This window comes from Rhinichthys klamathensis, unplaced genomic scaffold, assembly GCF_029890125.1.
Source record: "Rhinichthys klamathensis goyatoka isolate OS25496 unplaced genomic scaffold, OSU_Roscu_1.1 h1tg000401l_1, whole genome shotgun sequence".
Classification (NCBI taxonomy): domain Eukaryota; kingdom Metazoa; phylum Chordata; class Actinopteri; order Cypriniformes; family Leuciscidae; genus Rhinichthys; species Rhinichthys klamathensis.
Window position 1 is genome coordinate 210110 of NW_026606902.1, and position 23726 is coordinate 233835.

A 23726-nucleotide genomic window follows, 5' to 3' on the forward strand; every position below is an offset into this window, starting at 1 on the left:
ATGAAATAAGTTCTCTCCTGTTATTGTCTCCCAAAGATCTGACTGTGATAAGTGAAAGACATGATGCATTTGCAGCTTTATATTATGTAATGAATATGTAGGTGTAATATTTTAAAACTTTTAAAATATAAAGTTTAAAATTGTGCAATTTAGATTAAATATTATTTTAAAAAATACAATTAAAATCATGTATGTTATTGTTAGAAATATGGGCTATTAAAATGATAAATGTATATGCTAACAATCTTTTTTGTTTGTTTGTTTTCCAGACTGCAGGTTGGATCGCTGTCTGTTTGTTTTTGAGTTTACAAGTTACATTTGGATTAATAATGGAGGTTCCAGTAGACCATAGACTGAAACCAGTCATATCTAAGGTCTGACACTCTTAAGTTATTTTCATGCTTATTTACATTTATTTGTAATATATTATGGGGATGTGTAGTATCTCTGTAGTATGTATACTGTACGTTGTTAGAATTATCAAAAAAGGGTCAGCTAAATAACCAGTACCACAGAAAAGAAGTAAAAAAAAAAATAGTATTCCCATTTTAAACAGTAGATGGTGCTGTCTTTTTATTTATGAGGGCCCCTGTAAACGGGAAGCTCTAAACCCTCCTTATGGTTGCATAATTTCTAACCTCTTATGATAAAAGCCCATTATTGCCACATAGTGTTAAGCGTATTTTGATTTATATTCACTTTGTTGTTCATTTTTGTCTTTCTGTTTGCAACTACAACTACTAATACAAATCTTGTATTTAAGTTCACACGCAGGGGTCTTGTATAACATTTATCTTATTCTATAGTGGTTATTTGGTCATATTCCACTTCACTTAGTATTATTTTCTTGAACACTTCATACCCCCTTGGTCACTTTAGAGCACTTCAGATGCCCTTGAGTTCCCTCTACTGGTACATTTGTTTTAGAACTTCTTTCTAGAAATGTGCAACAACAGGCAGGGCTCTAGGCACTACTTCCTGTGCTGTTTTCATCCATATTTTATAGTATGTTATTATGTTTAAACTTAAACATTTGAATTATGGTAAAAATTGATTCTTGCTGTTTTCGACCAATTATGCGTCTGCTTGAATAAGATTTATTTGGTGATGATGTAGTTAAATGTACGTCTAAATTTGGCGCCCCCTAATGTCAAGACGCATGATGTCAGGAAGCTTGGCGCCTCTAGCGACCAGTCAGAGTAGCGCGTCTCTCTCCCGCCACTGCGCCGCTCCGCTTCTTTCTGTTTGTCAGACTCGCAATCCGAGGGAGAGGAGCGAGCCGCCATTTTCCGAGCTCGTTGCTTCCCCCTCGAACGACAACAATAAAAAAACGGACGAAAACGGGGTTTTAACAGCCGAAATCTTAAACGAAGACCTTTAGGAGAAGGAGAGAAGGGATTGCGCTCAAAGAACGACCGGAAAAGGGATACATTTCTCTGTTTTTACGTGGCTTTTGTCGGGGGCGATTGAAAAACAGCCGACTGGGCTCCTATAGCTCGACTGCCCCCGTTTCTTTCGCCCATTTCGTGATTCCTAAACGCAGCCTGGAGGAGTGGGAGGAGGAAGAGGAGGGGGGTTACCGAACACCGGAGCGCGCGAGAGGCCGGGGATTTTTCCACCTGAACGTGCAACAGTGGAATCTGCATCTGGATAATTGCTTCTGCCTGTCAATTATTACTACTATATTTTTTTTAAGCGTGGGGATTTATTACATCAATTTCCCCCGGAATCGGCTCCTCATCACGTGGTAGGTTCCTCCTTTTCTCTTTGTTAGTTTATAACTCGGTAACGTGAGGCAACTTCAGACATTTTTAACGCAATTATGCACTAAATCGACGTGCGGTGAAATAGTGCATGTCGAGGGCGCGTTAACTCTATAAATGCGGCTCAGATCGGACGCCTTTTGCTCTCGGTAGTTATTTTCCACGGTTTGTTCTGGTTAAACTCATAAAGTAGGCGGCGTTGAAAGTCAGACCATCAAGGTTGCAAAATCAGCCCGACTAGCACAGACATAATAATACGTGTCAACTTTACGAAAGCACGTAGTTGGTAATCACACATGAGACGAGTTCGTTCACTCAGAGGCTTTTGCATTGAGTAGGTTAAACCCATGCAATATGCGCGTTTGCGATCATGGGTTGGGTGCGCAGTATATGTCTGTCTGCTGCATCTAGATCAGTAGGGTTTCGCCTGTGCTGTGCGAATCCTGTGCATTGCATTAAGATCTGTTATTGGATGTTGTCTCAGGCCTGTGCATCACATGGATTTCCAGTAATACAGATTAATTAGACAGTCAACGCGTACTGTCCCTTTAAGACTCACAAACAAATTGAGTTCTTTTTTTTATTATTTTCTAATATCTTTTAAAGAAAACAAATAACACATACATTTGATTTCCGGGGTCTGTTCAGTACTGAATATACGCATGTATGTGTAAAAATGATGCAATCGTACGGTAAACAGTTACAACTTTTGCATTGAGACTGGACACGGGGAGTTTTCCATAACTAGCTGTATTACATAATATTTGGTTGTTTTTCCCCCTTCCCCCTTTGGTTTGCCCTCGCCCCGCTGAACCGGACTGACGTCGCGAGAGAATTTTTTGTAGAATCTTCTCTCTCCTCGCGCCGCACAACCATCGGCTGCGTCTCGAAACGTAAGCGAAATGATGTCCAAAAATGCTGTTTTGGTAGGCAACACGCCAGCTTTCGAAACGCAGCCAGCGATTCTTTATGGCCTTCAGCTCGCCCTAGCCCCTATTTTCCGTATAATTCGGGGGTTTATTTATATTTAGCTCAGTATTTTGCCTGGTTGTGGACAGCAGATGGCTTTAGGTGTAACAGAACATTAACCTGCTCAACCTGTGGTTAGTTTAACGCGCTGTACTTTTCCATTATATAATGTGTTACGTTGCATATTTTTCGCAGCACACCATTGATATCAGGTCTCAAATATAACAGGTTCCGCATGTGTACGTGATGTTTATGGTTTGAAGAGACATTCGTGATGTATTGTCCCTCATTAATGACGTCTTTTCATTGTTATGCCTTTTGTACCTTAACATGTTTAGCCCTTTTTTTAAGACATTCAGATACATTATATATTGTCTGTCCCACAAGACATTGACTGTAATTTATTAAATGGTGGCCTGCTTGTCGTTCTGAAACCTTGTTGTTCCTAGATGGGGTTAAAACATGGTTGAAACAAAGACTTTCCTAGACCCAAACCTCCCCCCTCGTCTGATAGATGGATACATACTGTATTGATCCTTAATGGTAAATGCCATGTCTCTCTCTTGTGCTGTTTGTGCCGTTTGCTCTCTTATTTCCTGGTTTTGAGGTCTTTTTGTGTTCTGTACTGGAAAAGTGTGGACCCCCCCCCCCCTCTCCAAACTAGCTCTATATTACATTGACTGCACAGCAAATGTATTGAATTGTTAATGTCTGTCTGTGGGATATTTTAAGAGTCTCCAGGGGTCGACATATGATTATGAGCTGTTGTGTACTTTTCGTTCCATCCAGATTTATCATTGTCCTACGTCCCCTCCTTACAGGAAGAGCTGTTACGTAACACATCAATACCATTGACTAAGTGCTTTAATTTTTTTCAAGGCGGTGCAGTCATTTGGAAATCTCATCAACACTTTTTTTCCTTTGCTTCGTGTTTTTGGTGCATAAATAAGTACTAAATATGCTTTAGGTAGCCTAAATTGTTTGACCTTAAAGTCATTTAGACACCGTAGTGTTTTTTAAGGTATTCATAAAAATCCAAAAATTTGTCTATTTCTTTCTAGACATACTTGATATACCTTTTGTGTGGGCGCCACATTTCTCAGCTGTTGAGCTGCATGAAATTATTTTTGTCTCCCACACTGATGAAGGCTGTCCAAGTGAATTTAAAGAGAATTGAATTATTGCTTTATGGCATTTAAATCAATCTTCCTGTAATCCTTTTATGATCCATTTGAGTATTGATACCCTTGCAAGTCTGTGCAAGTCACAGTCAATGTCAGTTTGAAGTACAAGTCTGCGTCACAAAAAGTACCTGTTTTTGTCTGACTCAAAAACCCCAAGGCCTGGCTTTATTTTAAACTTAAAAGGCTTAGCTTCTAACTTGTATCTGTTAAGTGTAATTTGAACTCCGTTCTCCTTGGCAGGGCATTAGATTGGCAGGACTTTGGGAGGTTAAAAATTAAAAGTGCAAGCTACTTGCAAACAGTGTCTGGAAACATCAAGGTTGTTCTTCTCTCTGGAAAGTTCAAGGCCGGGACTGAAGACATCCACCGGGCCATTTGGCTGGGAGCAGAGAGAGGAGTCAGTCAGATTGTGAGACGGGACCACCTGTTTAATGTGTTTGGGAAAAAGAACCTGACACGGTGGCCTGTATCCAGAGAAAACCTTTGTAGTTTTAGTCCAATTAACATGAATTCTCTGTTACAAGGGCAAGTGTGTCTGTTTTACAAACAACAGCACTTTTTTGTGTGCAAAGCTATTCACTCTTAAGTCTTTTTAAATTAAACACTTTTTTTTTATTTCAGTCTTAAAGGGCTTCTGTAAGTAAATTCCCCCTACTGGGAATACTTGAACCATATGGAAGAAATCAAAGCTTTCCAGACTCCATGAGAATGCCGAGTTGACCTTCTGCCTCTGAAGTCGAAATTTCCTCCTTTTTTGTAGATTGATCTTCTGAAGAGAATGATAAACCACCACTGTTTATTAAACGAGCTGTGACAGTTGTTGAAAGTTGTTAGCTAAGGTTAGGCCAAACCTAGAGTTTAAAGTTCATTTACCTCCCACAAGGGTAGTTGTCATGAAAAACTTTAGGGAAATTGACATGTCCAAGTGGTGTGACATGCTCTAAAGCAGGAGTCCCCAACCCGTCGATCGTGATCGACAAGTCGATCTTGGAAGCATTTTAAGTCGATCGCGAAGAGTTTTCAAAATCAGAGAAAAAACACCAATATTTGTATTCATTATTATTTATTACTTAAAAATGCACCATGTGTGAGCCTACTGTGTGTAGTAAATGGTGTCTAGGGGATCCAGAGGCGCGCGCGCCGTTACAATGACGTCATTTTTGGCTCATGCGGACGCGTCGAGTATAAACAAGGCTTCACGCTTTAACCAGCTCAGCCACTTCACACTACGCTCACATCAAGCTCTTCAAGCTAACGATACGCAAGCTAACGAAACGATGGCACAACGGTGAGGGAGTAGGCTATTGCTAGTTTGAAATCTGCAGGGGTTTTCCTGCATAGACAATTATGAGGCGGTCGCCTCCGTCAAATTTATAGTTAAGAAACAATATAACGTTATAGACGACCAGAGTGCTGTTTTCCTGAATGCAAGCACGATTGAAACCAAGATATTGATTTCATAACAGTTCAATAAACAAATAGCCTAGTTAAAATTAAGTTACTTACATTTTTAGACGCAATTACTGTTTTTGTTCTGTTTCAGCAGCGAAAATAGTTCCAAACAACAGAACCAGCGCATCTCACAGCAACACTCATCCATTATTCATCACTGAATGATTCAGCGTTTTGACCTAATCGCTCGAGTCAAAGATTCAATTAACGTTACCCATTATTAAACCGCCTCATTCTGAATCAATCAGCCGTTTGAACGAATCGTTTGAATGAATGACTCAATGACTCGCTCATTAAGACGGCCGCCTGCCACTTCTACTGGCGGTTTAGTTTCAAAGTATCATTCTTTTCAACATTCCTTATTTGTATATTCAAAAAATATTCAAAACAATCTCATAATCTCATTTAATACAGTTATAATTTTTCAATGTAAATTATTTAATTTGATTGGTAACAGCCTTGTCTTATTATTTTAATTGAATGTAGCCTATTGATAAAATGTAAGAATTTGAAATGAAATTTAGAGCATACCAGTACATTTAATAAAATTAGGGGGAAAATGCCCTTTATAAAGGTACAAAAAATTATTCCGATAAGAGTGTTTTCAAAAATGAAACATTGACAATTTAAGTTTAAAGGTAGTAGGCTAGAGCTGTCGCGATAGTCAATATATCGACTTATCGCACGATATATGGAAATGACCGCGATCATTTTTGGTGCGGCGATATATTGCAACTGATAATTTGTTTTATTATTAAAAATAATAATTAGATTTATTTTTACATTACAATGAATGTCACCAACATTTTAGTTGATCGCGCTGCCTCTGTCATCTTGTCTGCACTCTGAGTCGGAGGCGGGGCTCAGGCAGCGTGTCCACACACACACACACACACACACAGAGAGAGAGAGACCGTCAGGTAAAGAGAAGGCGTGAACCAAGTGTTCTGTTTCGTGACATCTACAGCGAGCCAGTTAGGAATAACGAGTCCAACATGGAATTGAGCCATGTGAGTGATTCTATTCAGAGTGAACACGGTGAAAGATATGAATAAAAATGATGTTTATTCAGCCAGCTCACATACCTGTATTTACTTCCTTTTTTCGGTCGAAGTCCACAGTAGTCAATTGTCCAGTTTGCGGGCGCGATCATTAGTTATCTTGGTTACCAATGATCGCGCGCGCGAACTCGACAATCGACTACTGTGGACTTCGACCGAAAACAGGAAGTAAATACAGGTAGGCTATGTGAGCTGGCTGGATAAACATCATTTTTATTCATATCTTTCACATCTTTATTCATATCTTTCACTGTGTTCACTCTGAATAAAATCACTCACATGGCTGTTCACTTAAAATGACACATCAAGGATGTTAACAGGTTTAAAACTAGCCCCGTTTAAGTCAACAATGTGCAAATTTTAAAAAGAGGATAACACGGTGTAGGCAACACCGATTTTTGTCGTTGTTCTCTGTACTGACAGCACTCCAAATTTACCAAGAAAATGAGCTCAATGTTAAAATTCTTTTCAGGAAAAGTTCTCCTTTAAGCCCCACAACGTAAACATGTTGGTGTTCCTTTCTCGGAATCTGCCTAACAATTAAAAAACTAATCTGACAGCAGAAATGTCCTGTTGATGCATCTGTGCCTTTGTGTGAGACACTTTAAAAGTTTAAATTGACATATTACTTTGTTTTGATCTAGTTCTTTATACCTTGCACTTTTTTTGTTAACGAAATTGTATTTATTTACTTGTTTTATTTATTTGTGATATATATTTTTTTCACATTTCACAATGTCTAAATATTGAATAGAATAAGAATAAAATGTTCTTTGAAACAGTGTACTTGCATTATTATGCTATTATATTGTCATTATGTAATCAGTGGCATAAAATGGTCTGAAAATTACAATAATATCGTTTATCGCAATTAATTTTGGTGCAATATATCGCACAACAAAAAGTAGATATCGTGACAGCTCTATAGTAGGCTAAATAAAGCCTCTGTTTAGGCTATAAAGGAAATGTAATTTTGACAAAAGAAGAACTTTTAATTTAAATAAATGTTAATTTTAAATCAGCCTACTTCAGTGTGATATGTTACCATATTATCATGCTTAATTGAATAATTGTAATGTGATGATCAGATGCAGATATCTAAATCAAAGAATATGGGTGGTTGGCGGGTGGATTATTTTTTATTTTTAACAACAGATTCGAGTGACTCAAAGTGCACCAGATTAACGAATTTATCTTTTAAAATGTACAAATTTTTCTCCCGGGGGGGCATGTCCCCGGACCCCCCTAGTGTTACGATTTTACCACCTCCGCCTCATTTTGAGACAGGAAAAACCCTTTATTGGCTATTGTTAAAAGGAGATCTGTGTTTTATGTTGTTGGAAACGGGAAAGAGAATCAGTCCTGTACATGACTGTTTTAGGCCTGTAATTGATTGATTATTGAGGTAAGGAATAGTAGTAGGTCTGTAATTTGTGTGAAAATATTTTTGAAGAATTGAAGGATGACTGTTGTCATAATATTTTGTATGCTAGTTGCACTTACCATTTTGATTTGAAATAGCCTATGTTTTAAAAGGGAAAATGAAACAGTACATTATTGGCTTAGGCCTGTAATTGACTGATTATTGTGTTTATATATGAGTAATAAGCCTGTGGATATATACTTAACAATGTTATATTACTGTTGAAAATGTTGAATTATAGTTGACAGTTTGTATAGTTATATATACTATTTGTATAGTTAAATAAATATTTTCCTAGTGACTAACAGGCAACAAAGAATGTCAAAGTAGAACTACATTGTGGCCTTGTTTTTTCATAATTTTCTGCAAGTGGTAGATCTTGGTTTACATTTGGACTTGGGATGTGATCTTAGGCTTGAAAAGGTTGGTGACCACTGATCTAAAGCTATTTTAAACAGCATTTTGCTTATTTTATAGTTATTAAATTTGTAACTTTTATGAATTCATATTCATGTTATATGGAATGTTTGAACTTTTACGACTTGGATATCACACCACAGGACAAATACTGCATTTTCCAGACTGATCTCATGAAATGGCGTATGTATGACACGCCAATTCGTATTTCCATTTTTGGCGTGCTATCAACACGCATAATCGCTTTTCAGCGTGTTTATCAACGCCTTGATTTAACGTTACATTACTGTATATATAAATATATGACCTACCCCAACCCCGTCCCTAAACCTACCCGTCACTGGGGTTAATACCATTTATGAGTGTTCCCCTACCATCCTAGGAAAAAAAATATTGCTCCACAGATGTAAATATACATTTTGCTTCGTTTCGCTCGGACATTTAACGGCGTACACATACACGCGGAATCACTCGGACATTTAACGGCGTACACATACACGCAAAAGATGACGGTTAATTTCAGCGTGGACACACACGCGGATAGCTCAAAATGCGTATAGATAACAAGCCACTTATCTTGAAAGTGGCGTGTATGTTTACGCAAAGTCATGATGTCATGTTGCCATTTTCCCATTATAAATTCATATCAATTTTAACCTAAGATTCTCATGTGTATTTTAAAATAGTTCAAGGACATGTGATGCGTCAACTTTCCACAAATAAAGGCCTTTTCATAAAGGCTTTCTCTCTCACACACACCTACATTTACACACTCAAAAGATAAGCTCACATTCACACACTTCCTCCTCAGGCCAGACAGTGTGAGAACCATGATCTGGACGTATTACAACCGCTTGAAATCAGTTTTGTTTAATTGATGTATTGATTATGAGTAGAGGTTGTATTTTAATCAGTAAAATGTGATCAGTCAATACCTACATTTTAATAATTTTGTGATGGATTTTTAAAAATGTAGTTATGTATAGATACTAGATTGATATAATCTTTAGATGCTCTGTAAGAGTAGTTGCCCAAAAAAGTACAAATTGTTACAGGATTTTTCTTGTGTAAGAATCTTGTTTTCTCATAAGTCAGCACTGTGTGTGGCATAGGTTACACAAAAACATGACTGTTCTGAGGTCTGTGTTGGTAGTGCTGTTGTGGCTTTAGGTAATAGTAATTACTCAACTGCATTGTGCTCAATATCCCCAGAGAAAATAAGAGTTGCTAGCTAGCGATGACATGCTCAACCTGTCTAAGAATAGTCGTCTTTGGTCTGTAAATAAGTGTCCAAACTTCAAATTTTGTGACTCTTTGAGAGGACCCAGGGAACTACTACTTTCTCTCCACCACTCAGGAGTCATTGAAATAGCCTACATGTTTTTGACCTTCACACATTTCAGGGAGTGAGAGAAGGAGGTTGTCACAGTCCACTGAAGGGGGTGGATTGGAATCCACTGCTGCTTCAATGTATATGTAATGAGTGATTATAATCAATATTTTTCCTTCTAAATATCAATGAGTTGAATGACTTCTCTGGAGATTTTACTTTGTTATATAAGTTTTATCACCAGTGTGATTACTGAAATGTTCTTTTCACGTATTCTCTAATGTCTGTGTTTGATATCTGAATGCAGTAACAGTGCTTGCTCATTTAGCCCGGCTTCCAGAAATGAAATATGGAAATATGTTTTGTTTTGTTAAGAAAAGTCTTGAACGTGTCATCATCATATCTGGTTCTGGGTCTTTGACTGTAAAACCCCTTACACCGCAAAGCAGATCGTTTGAAAACTTCCCTTGTTGATAGGTTGTTGTTTGAGGGCCCAGATTAGAGCCACACAGATTAAAAATGCAAAAAAAAGTCAATTTATTCCAACATTTTTTATGTTTTATTGAAAGAGGCTAAATTAAGGGACAACATATTAGGGATGCATCGATCCGATACTGCCATTTTTGCCGGATCGGGTATCGGTCAGACGAGGCCGATCCAAATCCGATATTGTGCATATTATTCTGTGTTATTGTTAAGCCCCACAAAAGGCACAAAAACATTATAAAGCACCATAAAGTTTTCGTGCACTATCTTCTAAGTGTTCTGAAGCCATTATATAGTATAATGTGAGATATAAATTAATATTTAAAGTCATTAAATTCAAGATCACGTAAACTTTTTCCCTCCGCTGCGGCTGTCAGTCATTCTCCATTCAGCATCAAACAGCGCGTCGCGTTCGGGTACAAGAGTCAACACGATGAAACTCTCCAAGATGATTCAATGCTACTATTATTATACTTGATCTGTAGATAAAAGGTCTATGGTTTCGCATAAAACAACTTTATATTGCAGGACTTTATTGCTGTAACTAAATCATGTTACTTTCTACCGGGCGTCTGTTAGATCGCAACACTAGAGTAGAGTCAGAGCACTATATAGTTCTTCACGCGCACAGTAACTGAAATGTAAAACTATTAAAAGAAAAGGCTCAATAAACTATTGCATAGATAGATACTGTGTATAATACACTACGCATCGATGTCTTTCCTTTGTGCTTTGAACTTTTCAATGCGGACTCGACGCCCTGTGACTCCGTGTTGCTTCAAGCACATCATTCTGCGCTCGGGATGCGCATAAGCGCTGTGTGCCGCACTGTATTGGAGTCTTTCATAATCATATCATACTACTTTTGCGCAATGAAAGATTATTAATAGCCTTTCTTGTTCTGTCCTATCTATCATATGTTGCTGCCTCATTAAACAGCAGTGCTATACATTTAAAACATGTCTCAATTTTATAGTAGCCTATATAGGCTATATATAATAATTTATCTTTTTGATTTTTGTTATCTTGTTTTTCATGAATGTATTTGACAACAATACAAAGAGCAATTTGTAACGTTTGACTAGATTTAGTGTTACACTTATTGTCTTATTTGTTCCCCTAATTTTTTTTTCACTAAATGTTCAGATTTTATACAATTATTGTGCACTCGTGATTTTTCTAGACTAAATTTTACTGCTGAATTATCCACTAATCTAGTTTATAATAGCATTTTTGTCACAGATTATGATCATATATTTTTTGGATTTGTTGTTTTTCTTTAAAATTAAGTTGTCTGTATTAAGTAGATTGTGTGTTGAACTTATAATCACTCTTTTGTGTGTTAAACATAGAGTTATAGAAATTTTACTTGATATAAAAAAAAACTGCACTGGTATCGGATTGGTATCGGTATCGGCCAATACTCAGAATTTTGGTATCGGATCGGATCGGTTTTGAAAAAGCGGTATCGTTGCATCCCTACAACATATATATGTAGGGTTCTATTTTGTGTATTCTTCTTTGGCACGTCAACCCTCTACAATGCAAGTAAATCACTCCCATATGCAACAATTTTCATGCTAGGCGACTAAATGTCTTTCATTAGTATAAGTAGCCTAGGCCTATATCACATAGTATAAGTTAAGCACATAGGCTATATATTTTCACTCATCTTGAACACTCGGAGCGCTTGAGTTTCGCTCTCCGTCTTTAAAATGCGCTATTACAATTCATCTCAATGGATGCGGAGCGTATTTGACGCACTGTAAACTGTAGTGTGAAGGTGCCTGACTAACCGTCGTTTAGCTGAGAGCCCTCTGTTTCTCTCACAAGCAAAGAGAGAGAGAGAAAGCGAGAATTGACGGTCTACGTGTAAATTATGTTCTTGGTTGTATTTTCCTGTCAAAACAGTTCATTTGGAATTATTCCGTTTTTAAGAACAAGCAGTAGCCTCTGCTGGTTTAATCAGTAGTGGGCGGAATTGATAACGCGTAAAAACGTAAACGTGAGATTAGTTCTGGGCGGTATATCGAGTGTGTTCGATATATTTTTTTAGAAACCATATGGAATGAGGCAATTCCGATTAGTGCTGCACGATTAATCATATCCAGGGTCCGAAATGAACTTTTTGGCTCACCTGCCACGGGGACTGGTAGATGAAAAAATTCACCAGCAAAGCATATTTTTTACCGGCCAAAATAATAAACAGCCTTTTTGTGTCACACATTAATTTATATATTTATGTATGTATATATATATATATATATATATATATATATATATATATATATATATATATATATATATATATATAAACATTTTTGTCATATTTCTGGTTTATTATTTTCCATTTTTACTTTTATTTACACACATATTACACAATTTACACACATTACACAATTTACACGCATTAAAATAATATTTTTGTGGTGGTGCCTATGAAAATAGTTCTGTACAAATGAAATGTGTTAATTGTATATTTAATAAAATATATGCAATAATAATATATTATAATTATTTTTTTAAAAATTATTTAGTTTTACTCTGCCTATTTTTTTACTCGGACTGATCCGATCAGTAACTGAAGGACTGCTATATTTACTTGACCTGTGGAGGGCGCTCTGTTCAGAAGTTGACCACGTCATGTTTTTTTTGGAGCTCTGCCCTGCTATTTGTGCATTTGTTTGTTTGCGTGTGTGAGCAAGAGTGACAAAGTTTGTCTTTTCTCTTGGTTTCTTTTTTTATGTAATTCGTCCCCCTTTTTGTCTGTGGGTTTTTGTTTCAAAAGTTGGCTCACTCATGGGCGTCAGTTTGGTTTGAAATGTGCTGGGGACAGAGACGGATTCGGAAGTGCATTTTCAGAAGTGTTGGGTACAATGACGCAATATAAGTAAATATTCAGTTAGTACAAAATATACTAATGTCATAGAACGGATGTACCTAATACAGATAAATAAAACATCTCCAGTTAACTAGCAGAGCATTCATTTAGTTTGCTATTAAATGAGAGATCTAGCGCTTAAATCTGTTGTTTTTGAAATCAAGCTGAGCGCTCGTTGCCACTGCGATCAGTTGCATAGATACAGTTGTTCTCCTGTGGCTCGCACACAGTCTTCACCCGGACGCGCTCTTAGATCTATCGCCGTTGTGGAGACTCCGCATTTTATTACATTACTATTTTGGTATGAACATTCACCTGCCAGTGTGGCGGATAGCCTTTTGAGATTCACTCACCAAACGGAAAATCTACCCGCATTTGGCGCTTGGCGGGTGTTAATTTCGGACCCTGATCATATCGCAATCGCTATGTCAAGCCTATGCGATTATATGACGCAAAATGCTGTGATTTTATTTGAAATAAACAAATTAGCGATATTAACGCAGCATCTCTTATTTTTTTACATCCTTTGGCTAGTGTTATGATCCTGCTCTTATTCGTGCGAATGCTTTTAAACCATTCATGACAAGTCAAAAGAGAGCACGCTGCATGTGAACGCTGCACGTCCTGACAGTGACTCACAGAAAGACGCACGCCAGTATCGTGCCCATGCACAGACCCGCGCGCCAGAATACAGCTCTTTCGTGCTTGAACGAACAATAACACACAATTATGCCAAAATGTTGTTTTGTCGAGTATCTTCATTAGGGCTGTACTGTCCCAGTCGATTAATTGGTCGATACGTTCTGATTCGACCAAAATTCTGATTGGTTGATTTTTTGGCGCGTTCATAAGTAGGCTATAGAAGGTTTGATGCTGAATATTAATTATTTAATTGTGAGAGCGTTTAATAGTCAGTGCTTTTCTAACATGTCAACAACAAAGACATTTTATTAAAATTGATAACGGGGAAAAAGGTCGAATGCAAAGTGTGCAAGCAACAGTTTGCCTTCCACAGCTCGACGACAAACATGACATATCACCTAAAAGCGGTAATCTAACTCTAGTCTTTGTGCGAGGACATGCACAGAGCGGCTGAAATGATAGTGTCTGACAGTTATAACTTTATATTATAACATATGACAAAAAGAATTGTCTAAATTATGTTGCATATTCCTCAACAGTTCGTGTGATGATATCACTAGTTGACAACATAGTACTATTTTCGGAAATCATAGGCTATGATTTTGCGCAGGTGCACGTGATGCAACGCCGTCAGAGCCGACAGACTCATGTGTCAGACTCATTTCAGTGCAAAATAATTAGGTCAAAAACGATTTAATATACTGCAAATAGCCTACAAGTTTTTTATGTTGATTTATAATTTATTTAGGCGGACAACAAGGCTACCAAGTACTGCGCACAGTGCGCAGCTAATTAATTTAACAGTTTTTTTTTTTATAACGTAATTTTTAGTCGATTTTTAGTCAATTTCAGGACTTCAGTCGACCAAGATTTTCTTTGGTTGAGTACAGCCCTAATCTTCATAACATAAGAGCAGTCTTATGATGGAGATAAAGAGGCCAGCAGCCAATAAAGCTTTCTGTCAGTAAAGTTAATCAAAGAACAAAGGGAACAGAGAAAATTACTCAGTGCTCTTGACTAAAGAACTTTTGTAGCTTTAATAAGGATTAGTCTATATATAATTTATAATTTATGCAGAGCAGACTGTTTGATAACTTTATTCAATTTCTGTATGTCCTACCTGTTAGACAGGAAGGGCACAGGTAACTCTGACATTTATTATGGGTTTATGTGAGGATTGTTTGACATTTATTATGGGTTTATGTGAGGATTGTTTGAAGTTCACTTAAATTAAAAGCTGTTATATATTTTTTAAGCCTAATAAATGTTGGGAAAAAAATGATTGCTTTCAATTGTAATGACTGAATCACTAATGTTGGATGGCTATAATTAATGTTTAAAATGGAGGGGGTCGGGGTCATTTTTATCCAGACATCAATGGCTTATTGATCATTATAGATGTTATCAATCATTTAGTTGTTGTTGCTAGTTTGAGTTGAGAAATACACATTTCAGAATTATCACTAATCTGTGTGCATTTTGCTTTAGAACCAAGCAAGTTGACTCATGAAACCATTTGTTGTTGTGAATCTCTGCTAAAATTCAAGCTTCTGTGAACGAGTGTGCCAAACAGACATGGCACAATAGAATACCGCAATAATTCTGACTGAGGGCGTTTTCACACCTGAAAGTCCGCACCAAGGTCCGAACCAAAGTTCACGTTTTGATACATTTTATACTTTCAGAAAGTTTTGGTTTGGTTTCACACTGCAATTATGCGAGCACAAGAACTTTACGTGACATACTTGCGTCCTGTCGTCATCATCTATGTGTGCTGCATCTTGACATTGATTGGTTTTGTAAATGGACGTGCGTCTGACGTCATCGTGTTGTCAATTCGGCGGGTAACTTTGACAACATGAATGAACAGACACATATCGTTGCAACTATATTGTTATTTTTATGGCATAATTTAGGGATGCACGATATAGGATTTTGGCCGATATTCGATATGCCGATATTTTCAGACTAATTTTGCCCGATACCGATATATTTGTGTGTTTTTTTTAAGTGCAAAAAAAGCTTATTAAAGTTCTCAGTCAAGAGCAGTGAGTGATTTCCTCTTTGTGTTTTGTTGTTTTATTAACATTAACGAGATAGTTCTCCCCAAAATTTAAATTGTCATCATTTACTCTCTCAAGTAGGGCTGGGCGATAAAACGATAACGATAATTATCGCGATATATTTTTTCTCGATAAAACGATATCAAGAGGTCGATAAATGTTCGATAATGTGTATGCGCCAAAAGCGGAACAAAACTCATTTGAACCGCGCGCCACACGGACCGTTTATCCGCTCGGCTCAAAGTCCAAACGGCAGCGCAAGCTCACTAGAGCAGACGCGTTTAATCTGATCGTCTCGCTCACGAGATCCAGTGAGAAGCGCTAAAGTTCAGCGAAGAACACATGTCCAGTTTAAATCAGTTTAAAGGCAGATGAAACACCGCTGACAAACAGGAGAAACACTGCGCAGCGAAACAGTCAGAATCTGAATTGATACTGAATCCATTTAGCCTACCATGGATTTACTGTAACGTTAGCCTAGTAATATTAACTGCACCATGAAATGTGGGATATACATATTGAATTGTATAATAGTATTAATGTAGACAATGTATTAAATGACTAATGGAATATAATTACAGTATTTAATGTATTTAACTGTTAGGCTACTGTTTTTCATACAAATACCATAGAAACCATAAAGTTCAGGGCTCGACATAAGCAATGGCCGCGCTGTATCGATAAGCTCGGACGTTATCGGTTCTGCTGTCGGTACTGGAGAAATACACGTAGGCTATGATTTATTATTGCTATAAAGACGTTTTTTTTTTTTTTTACCATCTCGCTGAGTCGCCAGCCATTTCTATAATAAAATTAAACCATTTGTCTGTGATGCATTTTTGCTATTCGCGCAGTCCAGAAGAGAGAGAGATCTCACGCGGTGCCACAACACGCACAACACCTGACGGAGGACAGAACTAAACATTCAAGTTATGGTTACACTTTAGATATGTGATATTAGTATGATTTTATTTTAGATTTCGGCTTCCAAAGATTATAGAATATATTTGAGGTAAAACCATTAAAAACTGCATTCTGTCTAGCGCAACTTCCTTCCCTTCGCAGCAGTACGCTGTCATTTCTCCTTAAAACTCAAACTTTAAGACAGAATCAGCACGATCGGTGATTGTTGTAAAATGCAGTCTCGTCTGTTGCTAAATTGCGGGACGCGTTTAATAATAAAAAGAGCTATTAAAAGCACAAAAATCTGCGCAAGAGATGCGGTTCCCAATACAGCGCGCGCTCCGAAACATACCGTAACGAGACAAGCAAATTATACTTTGGGCTTCATGTGCGCGTCTAAACGATCAAATGTACACAAAAATGTGTCAAAATGACTGGCTTGGAGATTCACTTAAACAGTTTATGTCTAAAATGGACGCAGTTATGGAAATAGTTGGGAGAAAATATGGTGCATCAGTAGACTATTAGATCTGCACTCGTTCTTAAAGGGGAAGCAGTCTAATATACATGCTGACGATCACGCCATTACTGAGAATCACACAACAAAAGGCACAAAGAAAATCACTCGCAGCTCTCTTGAATGAATAACTTTAGCTTTAATAAGTAAGATGAGGAGACTGAGAAAAAAAGAGAGAGGGAGATGAGGAGATTCTGCGCAAGTAAATTGTAACTGGGTGCCGTCTTGGCCAGGTCTCCCTCGGAAAAGAGATTTCAGTCTCAAGGGACTTCCTGGTTAAATAAAGGTTAAATAAAAAAAAAAAAAAAAAAAAAAAGGAGAAAGCAGGTATTGACAAATTTACTGCACACTGACATTTGGTTATTTTTGCATGTGTCTAGGGGCTCTCTCTTAATTCCTGAACTCCCTTCGCTGTTTTGATTAATCCTAATGTATACAATAAATAGTTTATTTCTTTCAGGGCCAGTCAAAATATAGAAGGGGCCAGCAAAACTCTGATCTACTGGCCCCGGGGGCCAGTGGGGATTTTTTTTTATGTTGAGCCCTGATAAAGTTACATTTTGCCATGATAGTGAGGGGCTATAGGCTATGCCTGGTTTTATCTGTGGTTATCATGATCTAAATGCATGATACTGGATGACCAATGGTTAATTTTAATAAAACTCAAACAGTCAGAATATTACATTTTACAAAATAAAAATGTGGTCCTTAAATTTAAAAAAACAAACAAACAGATGTTACTGTTTTTGTTAATGAACATAAATTTAACATAGTAGCATTAGCTTGAGTTAGGATGTAGATTTACTGTCAACTCAGTCAAATATACATTTCGAGACAAAACATGTAATTTGAATATTGCAGCCTGCACTGCAAACTGCTGAAGAAATATTTTTCTTTTCAGATATTTATTTTGTTAAGGAAAAATGACAAATGTTTGAATGTTCTACCTCAGATTTTTAAAACCACAACGCTCTGGTTTCTACAACTTTCACTTAGGAGCAAAAATCTGCCTTTAAACTTGAAATAAATAAAGATTTGACATTTATCGTGATAATTATCGATATCGGCTGATATAAAAAAAAATATTGTGATAATTTTTTTGGACCATATCGCCCAGCCCTACTCTCAAGTTTCTTTCTTCTGTTGAAATTATAAAAGTTATTTGGAAGAATGTGGCTAACCAAACAGTTGCTGTACTTCAGTGACTTCCATAGTATATTTAAGCACAAGAAAGAAATGAATACAGGTTTGAAACAACATTAGAGTGAGTAAATAATGACAGAATTTTTATTTCTGGGTGCAGTATCTCTTTAAGGACAAGCGGCAGCATATTATACTGTCTCTTTAAGAACTGCACGCGACGCGTCTAATATACACGCATTTGACAAGCAGATTTTCTCTGTTTGCTTTCACTTTAGACATAACCAACTTTGTTTATGTAAACCGTGTGTGTATTTGACAGTATCAGCGCAATAAGACTCGAAAGATTAGTCCAGTATGCAGACTCTGTAACAGGCTTTTAGTTCCTGTGAGCGTCGGGTGTAACGCGCTCAGAAAAGCGGATGTTAGAACAGCGCATCAGCACGTGAATGACATGTTTAACTAGCAAGACTTTGACGCACATGCAAATAATGAACTTTTGTGAATTGCGGTGTCCCGTGACCGTGAGTGTAACTCTACCTCTGCGTTTACATGTGATGTGATGTGAATGTACGTCGGGTTGTACAGTATGTTGAGATGAAGGCGCCAGAATTGAACTGATAGAATGCACGATACTATGATTTTTCTTCAAAAGCAGATCGTGGAGACATCGATCAAAAACCGTGAGACGCACACCCCTAGTTGGAAGTTGCTGGCGCTCATGCTTCGTTCGCGTCACGAGTAGTGCTGCCGCGATTAGTCGACGTAATCGACCATGCAAATTAGTCGACGGCAATTTTTTTAGTCGACGTGTCGTTTTACTATTGACCGCTATTTATTTTTGGTCTCCCGTCACAAACGGCTCACTGTAATTCACCTCCACACACCAGTCTGTGCGCCGTGCGCGCCCTGCTGGTTTATCTGCTATCATTTTCCTTCACGTTCCCGCCCGCCTTCACTGCTTTGATATGAAAAATTGTGGAGGCAGGTGACGGAGCTTTCACAGTGGGCTTGTTTGCTGCGGTCCGAGCGCGAGCGCAATTGTTCCCGGAGCCCCCCGCAGCGTTGGTCTGGTTTCACACTCAATTCTATCGAACCCTGTTGAGTTTGCGTGCATCTTATGCCATCGCAAACGTGCACGGCGCATGATAGAAAACAGAACGCGGGTCAATATTGTGTTTTTCAAACAGACTCTTTTGAGGAGACAGTGGATTTCCAAATGTGTTGCCCTGATTGCACGCGCAATGCGCGAATACACTGCAGACTCAACTCTCGCGTATCCAAGGTAAATCATCAACACTATCATCCCTTACATGTGTTTTATTTAACTAAATGCATCGTAATCAGCTAAAACGCATGGGCAGGTTACTTAACTTCCTGAACAAGCGCTCCCGAGTCCGTGTTGCTTTCACATTCACGCGAATCGCGGCACAGGCCCGCCATGCACGCAAGTGTAAACGCGAGCTACATAACTGCGTGCCTGCCTGCTTTCAGCGTGACTCATAGTGGGCTAGTCCAGACTCTTTCAATTCAATTCCAATTTATTTGTATAGCGCTTTTCACAGAAAATGCATTGCATCTACTTTACTATTCAGAGTGATGTTATCAGTTGTGCTTTTCAGAAATGTACATAAATTAATCATTATTAGCTTACTGTTAGGGATGCAACGATACCGCTTTTTCAAAACCGATCCGATCCGATACCAAAATTCTGAGTATTGGCCGATACCGATACCAATCCGATACCAGTGCAGTTTTTTTTATATCAAGTAAAATTTATATAACTCTGTGTTTAACACACAAAAGAGTGATTATCAGTTCAACACACAATCTACTTAATACAGATAACTTAATTTTAAAGAAAAACAACAAATCCAAAAAATATATGATCATAATCTGTGACAAAAATGCTATTATAAACTAGATTAGTGGATAATTCAGCAGTAAAATTTAGTCTAGAAAAATCACGAGTGCACAATAATTGTATAAAATCTGAACATTTAGTGAAAAAAATTAGGGGAACAAATAAGAGACAATAAGTGTAACACTAAATCTGGTCAAACGTTACAAATGGATTGTTGTTTTTGTATTGTTGTAAAATACATTCATGAAAAACAAGATAACAAAAATCAAAAAGATAAATTATTATATATAGCCTATATAGGCTACTATAAAATTGAGACATGTTTTAAATGTATAGCACAGCTGTTTAATGAGGCAGCAACATATGATAGATAGGACAGAACAAGAAAGGCTATTAATAATCTTTCATTGCGCAAAAGTAGTATGATATGATTATGAAAGACTCCAATACAGTGCGGCACACAGCGCTTATGCGCATCGCGAGCGCAGAATGATGTGCTTGAAGCAACACGGAGTCACAGCGCGTCGAGTCCGCATTTAAAAGTTCAAAGCACAAAGGAAATACATATTGATGCGTAGTGTACACAGTATCTATCTAATCTATGCAATCGTTTATTGAGCCTTTTCTTTTAACAGTTTTAAATTTCAGTTACTGTGCGCGTGAAGAACTATATAGTGCTCTGACTCTACTTTAGTGTTGCGATCTAACAGACGCCCGGTAGAAAGTAACATGATTTAGTTACAGCAATAAAGTCCAGCAATATAAAGTTGTTTTATGCGAAACCATAGACCTTTTATCTACAGATCAAGTATAATAATAGTAACATTGAATCATCTTGGAGAGTTTCATCGTGTTGACTCTTGTACCCGAACGCGACGCGCTGTTTGATGCTGAATGGAGAATGACTGACAGCCGCAGCGGAGGGAAAAAGTTTACGTGGTCTTGAATTTAATGACTTAAATATTCATTTATATCTCACATTATACTATATAATGGCTTCAGAACACTTAGAAGATAGTGCACGAAAACTTTATGGTGCTTTATAATGTTTTTGTGCCTTTTGTGGGGCTTAACAATAACACAGAATAATATGCACAATATCGGATTTGGATCGGCCTCGTCTGACCGATACCCGATCCGGCAAAAATGGCAGTATCGGAGCCGATACCGATACTGAGTATCGGGTCGATGCATCCCTACTTACTGTACATTTTTTAAAGGAACACTCCGACTTTTTGGGACTTTAGCTTATTCACCTTATCCCCCAGATTTAGATAAGTCCATACACACCTTTTTCATCTCCGTGCGTGCTATAAGTCTGTTTGACGCACCCACCGCTAGCCTAGCTTAGCACAAAGACTGGATGTAAATGGTTGCAGCTAGCATACTAATCCAAATAAGTGACAAAATAACGGAAACATTTTCCTATTTACATGTTGTGATTTGTATAGTCACAGAGTGTACAAAAAACAAAGTCACATGAGACACAGACATATTTTAACTGTATAAATACTGGGAACTATATTCTCTGAAGGCGAAGCACTGCTACTTGGGCGGAGTGATAACCGCAGCACCTGAGACGAGCCGTGGTGAGGCAATATTCAGAGAGCAGTTTATCTTACTCTGGGGGATAAGGTGAATAGGCTAAAGTCCCAAAAAGTCGGAGTGTTCCTTTAAGGCAGAACAAAGAGCTAATTTAAGTAATACATACATGTTTGTTATTAGAGGATTAGATTAGGACTCTGACTAATATGGTATAGCCTAATGGAAATGCAGATACTTAATGCTTAGATTGTTAATACATAATGTTTTTGAACAGGTGACATTTTATGTTTTGGCCCTTCAGTTGAGTTCAAAATAAAATGGACACAACGAAATAAACACTTGATTTTTTTTTTTAATTAGTCGTTTAGATTAGTCGACTAATCGAAAAATTAGTCGAAAGATTAGTCGTTAGAAAATTAGTCGTTAGTGGCAGCACTAGTCACGTGCGCATAGGAAACATGCCACCCTATCGGCAAGTCTCATCGGCAGAAATATTCATATCGGCCGATGCCGATGATGGTCATTTTAAAGGGATACTCCACCAGTTTTTCTTATTAAACTATGTTATTCCCTTAACTAAGACGAGTTGATACATACCTCTCTCGTCTCAGTGCGTGCACTATATCGCTCTGTATTGCCGCAAAACTATGTTAGCACTTAGCTTAGCCCATGCATTAAATATGGGCCAAGCAGAGAAGCGACCAAACACTTCCACGTTTTCCCTATGTAAACACAGTTACTCGAGTAGTGTAACTTGACCTGGGCTGGTGACACAAAATAAACCGTTGCGCTTTTCTAAGTGTTTAAAATTGATGACTATATTGTATGGCGGAATACCATAACAAGTGCTTTTGAGCACTTCGACTTGGCGCAATAATATCTTCACTAGTGAAAAGTCCTCTTACCGGCTCCCGCTTCCTCTCCCCTCGTGGCCACAGTGCCACCGTAAGATAAAAAGATGAATGACTTTTAAAAATATTGTGGAAAGCAAAACACTGGATAATTTTATTCGCATCTGCATCCATTGTATTTCGTGCTGTTTTACTTCTTTTTCCGGGTCAGAACGTCTACATTTGGTAGTTTCAGCAGTGTATAGTGTAAATGCAAAAATCGGATACGGGTCACTTTTAAAAGATGATGTAAGCGGGTCGTCAAAAAAATCGGATGTAGTCAGAAAATCGGATTTGGGCATCAAGACCTGCAGTGTAAATGTAGCCTAAGTGACAAACTCAAACTAAATAATAATTGCAGCCTTTGCGATTTCAAAATCGCGATAAGTCAAATCGGTTTAAAGGAGTAGTTCACTTTTTAAAAAACTTTTGCTGATAATTTACTCTCCCCCATGTCATCCAAGATGTCCATGTCTTTCTTTCTTCAGTCGAAAAGAAATGAATGTTTTTGATGAAAACATTCCAGGATTTTTCTCCATATAATGGACTTCAATGGTAGCCAAACGGTTCAAGGTCTAAATGACCGTTTCAGTTCAGCTTCAAAGGGCTTTAAACGATACCAGACGATGAATAAAGGGTCTTATCTAGCGAAACGATCTGTCATTTCGAAAATAAATAAAAAAGTTAAAGTTTTATAGGCACAAATGCTCGCCTTGCGAACTCTCCTGTTCGAACTCGTTCATCAAAATGAACGAATCTTTTTTCGAGTCATTGACTCGTTCATTTTGATTTCCCCTCACCGCTCAAAACGGACTTTTTTGTTCAGTGCTGAATTCTGTATGCTGGCAAATCCTCTAATTATAACAAACAAAGTGTGGATATTATGAAAGATTGATTGTGCAGTCAGCTTCATTGATAATAACAGAGATGTGTGAGATCGCGATGGACTGTCAGCTTTTTAGGAATTATTAAGGGAGCGCACTTTGCGCGCATTCAGTCATGCCAGACCATGCACGCAGTAGCCTGCTTGCTTTTATGTTAAATTAACAGTGGTTTGTGTGTTAATGCTTTAATAACAAATAGTTTATCATAGGGTAGGGTCGGGTTTTGTTTACATCCATTTTATTTATTGCTTTTGGTATTTATTCAAGTGCATTTTTTGTTAGCAGAGACATTGCTTTTATTGTTTTTGGTTG

At 37.7% G+C, this 23726-nt stretch overlaps 1 protein-coding gene across 2 annotated transcripts in view; it reads left to right on the forward strand.

The window, feature by feature from the left end:
- The first annotated feature begins 250 nt into the window (after positions 1–250).
- Positions 251–23726, forward strand: part of kansl1b (KAT8 regulatory NSL complex subunit 1b) — a 97893-nt gene continuing 74417 nt past the window's right edge. The window contains exon 1 of one of the 2 annotated variants that reach the window (XM_056234694.1): positions 251–374. The gene's annotated coding sequence lies outside the window, so the exon portion shown is untranslated. Of the gene's footprint in view, positions 375–1240; positions 1748–23726 lie in introns of those variants that run through there. The other variant, XM_056234693.1, reaches the window with a different exon arrangement.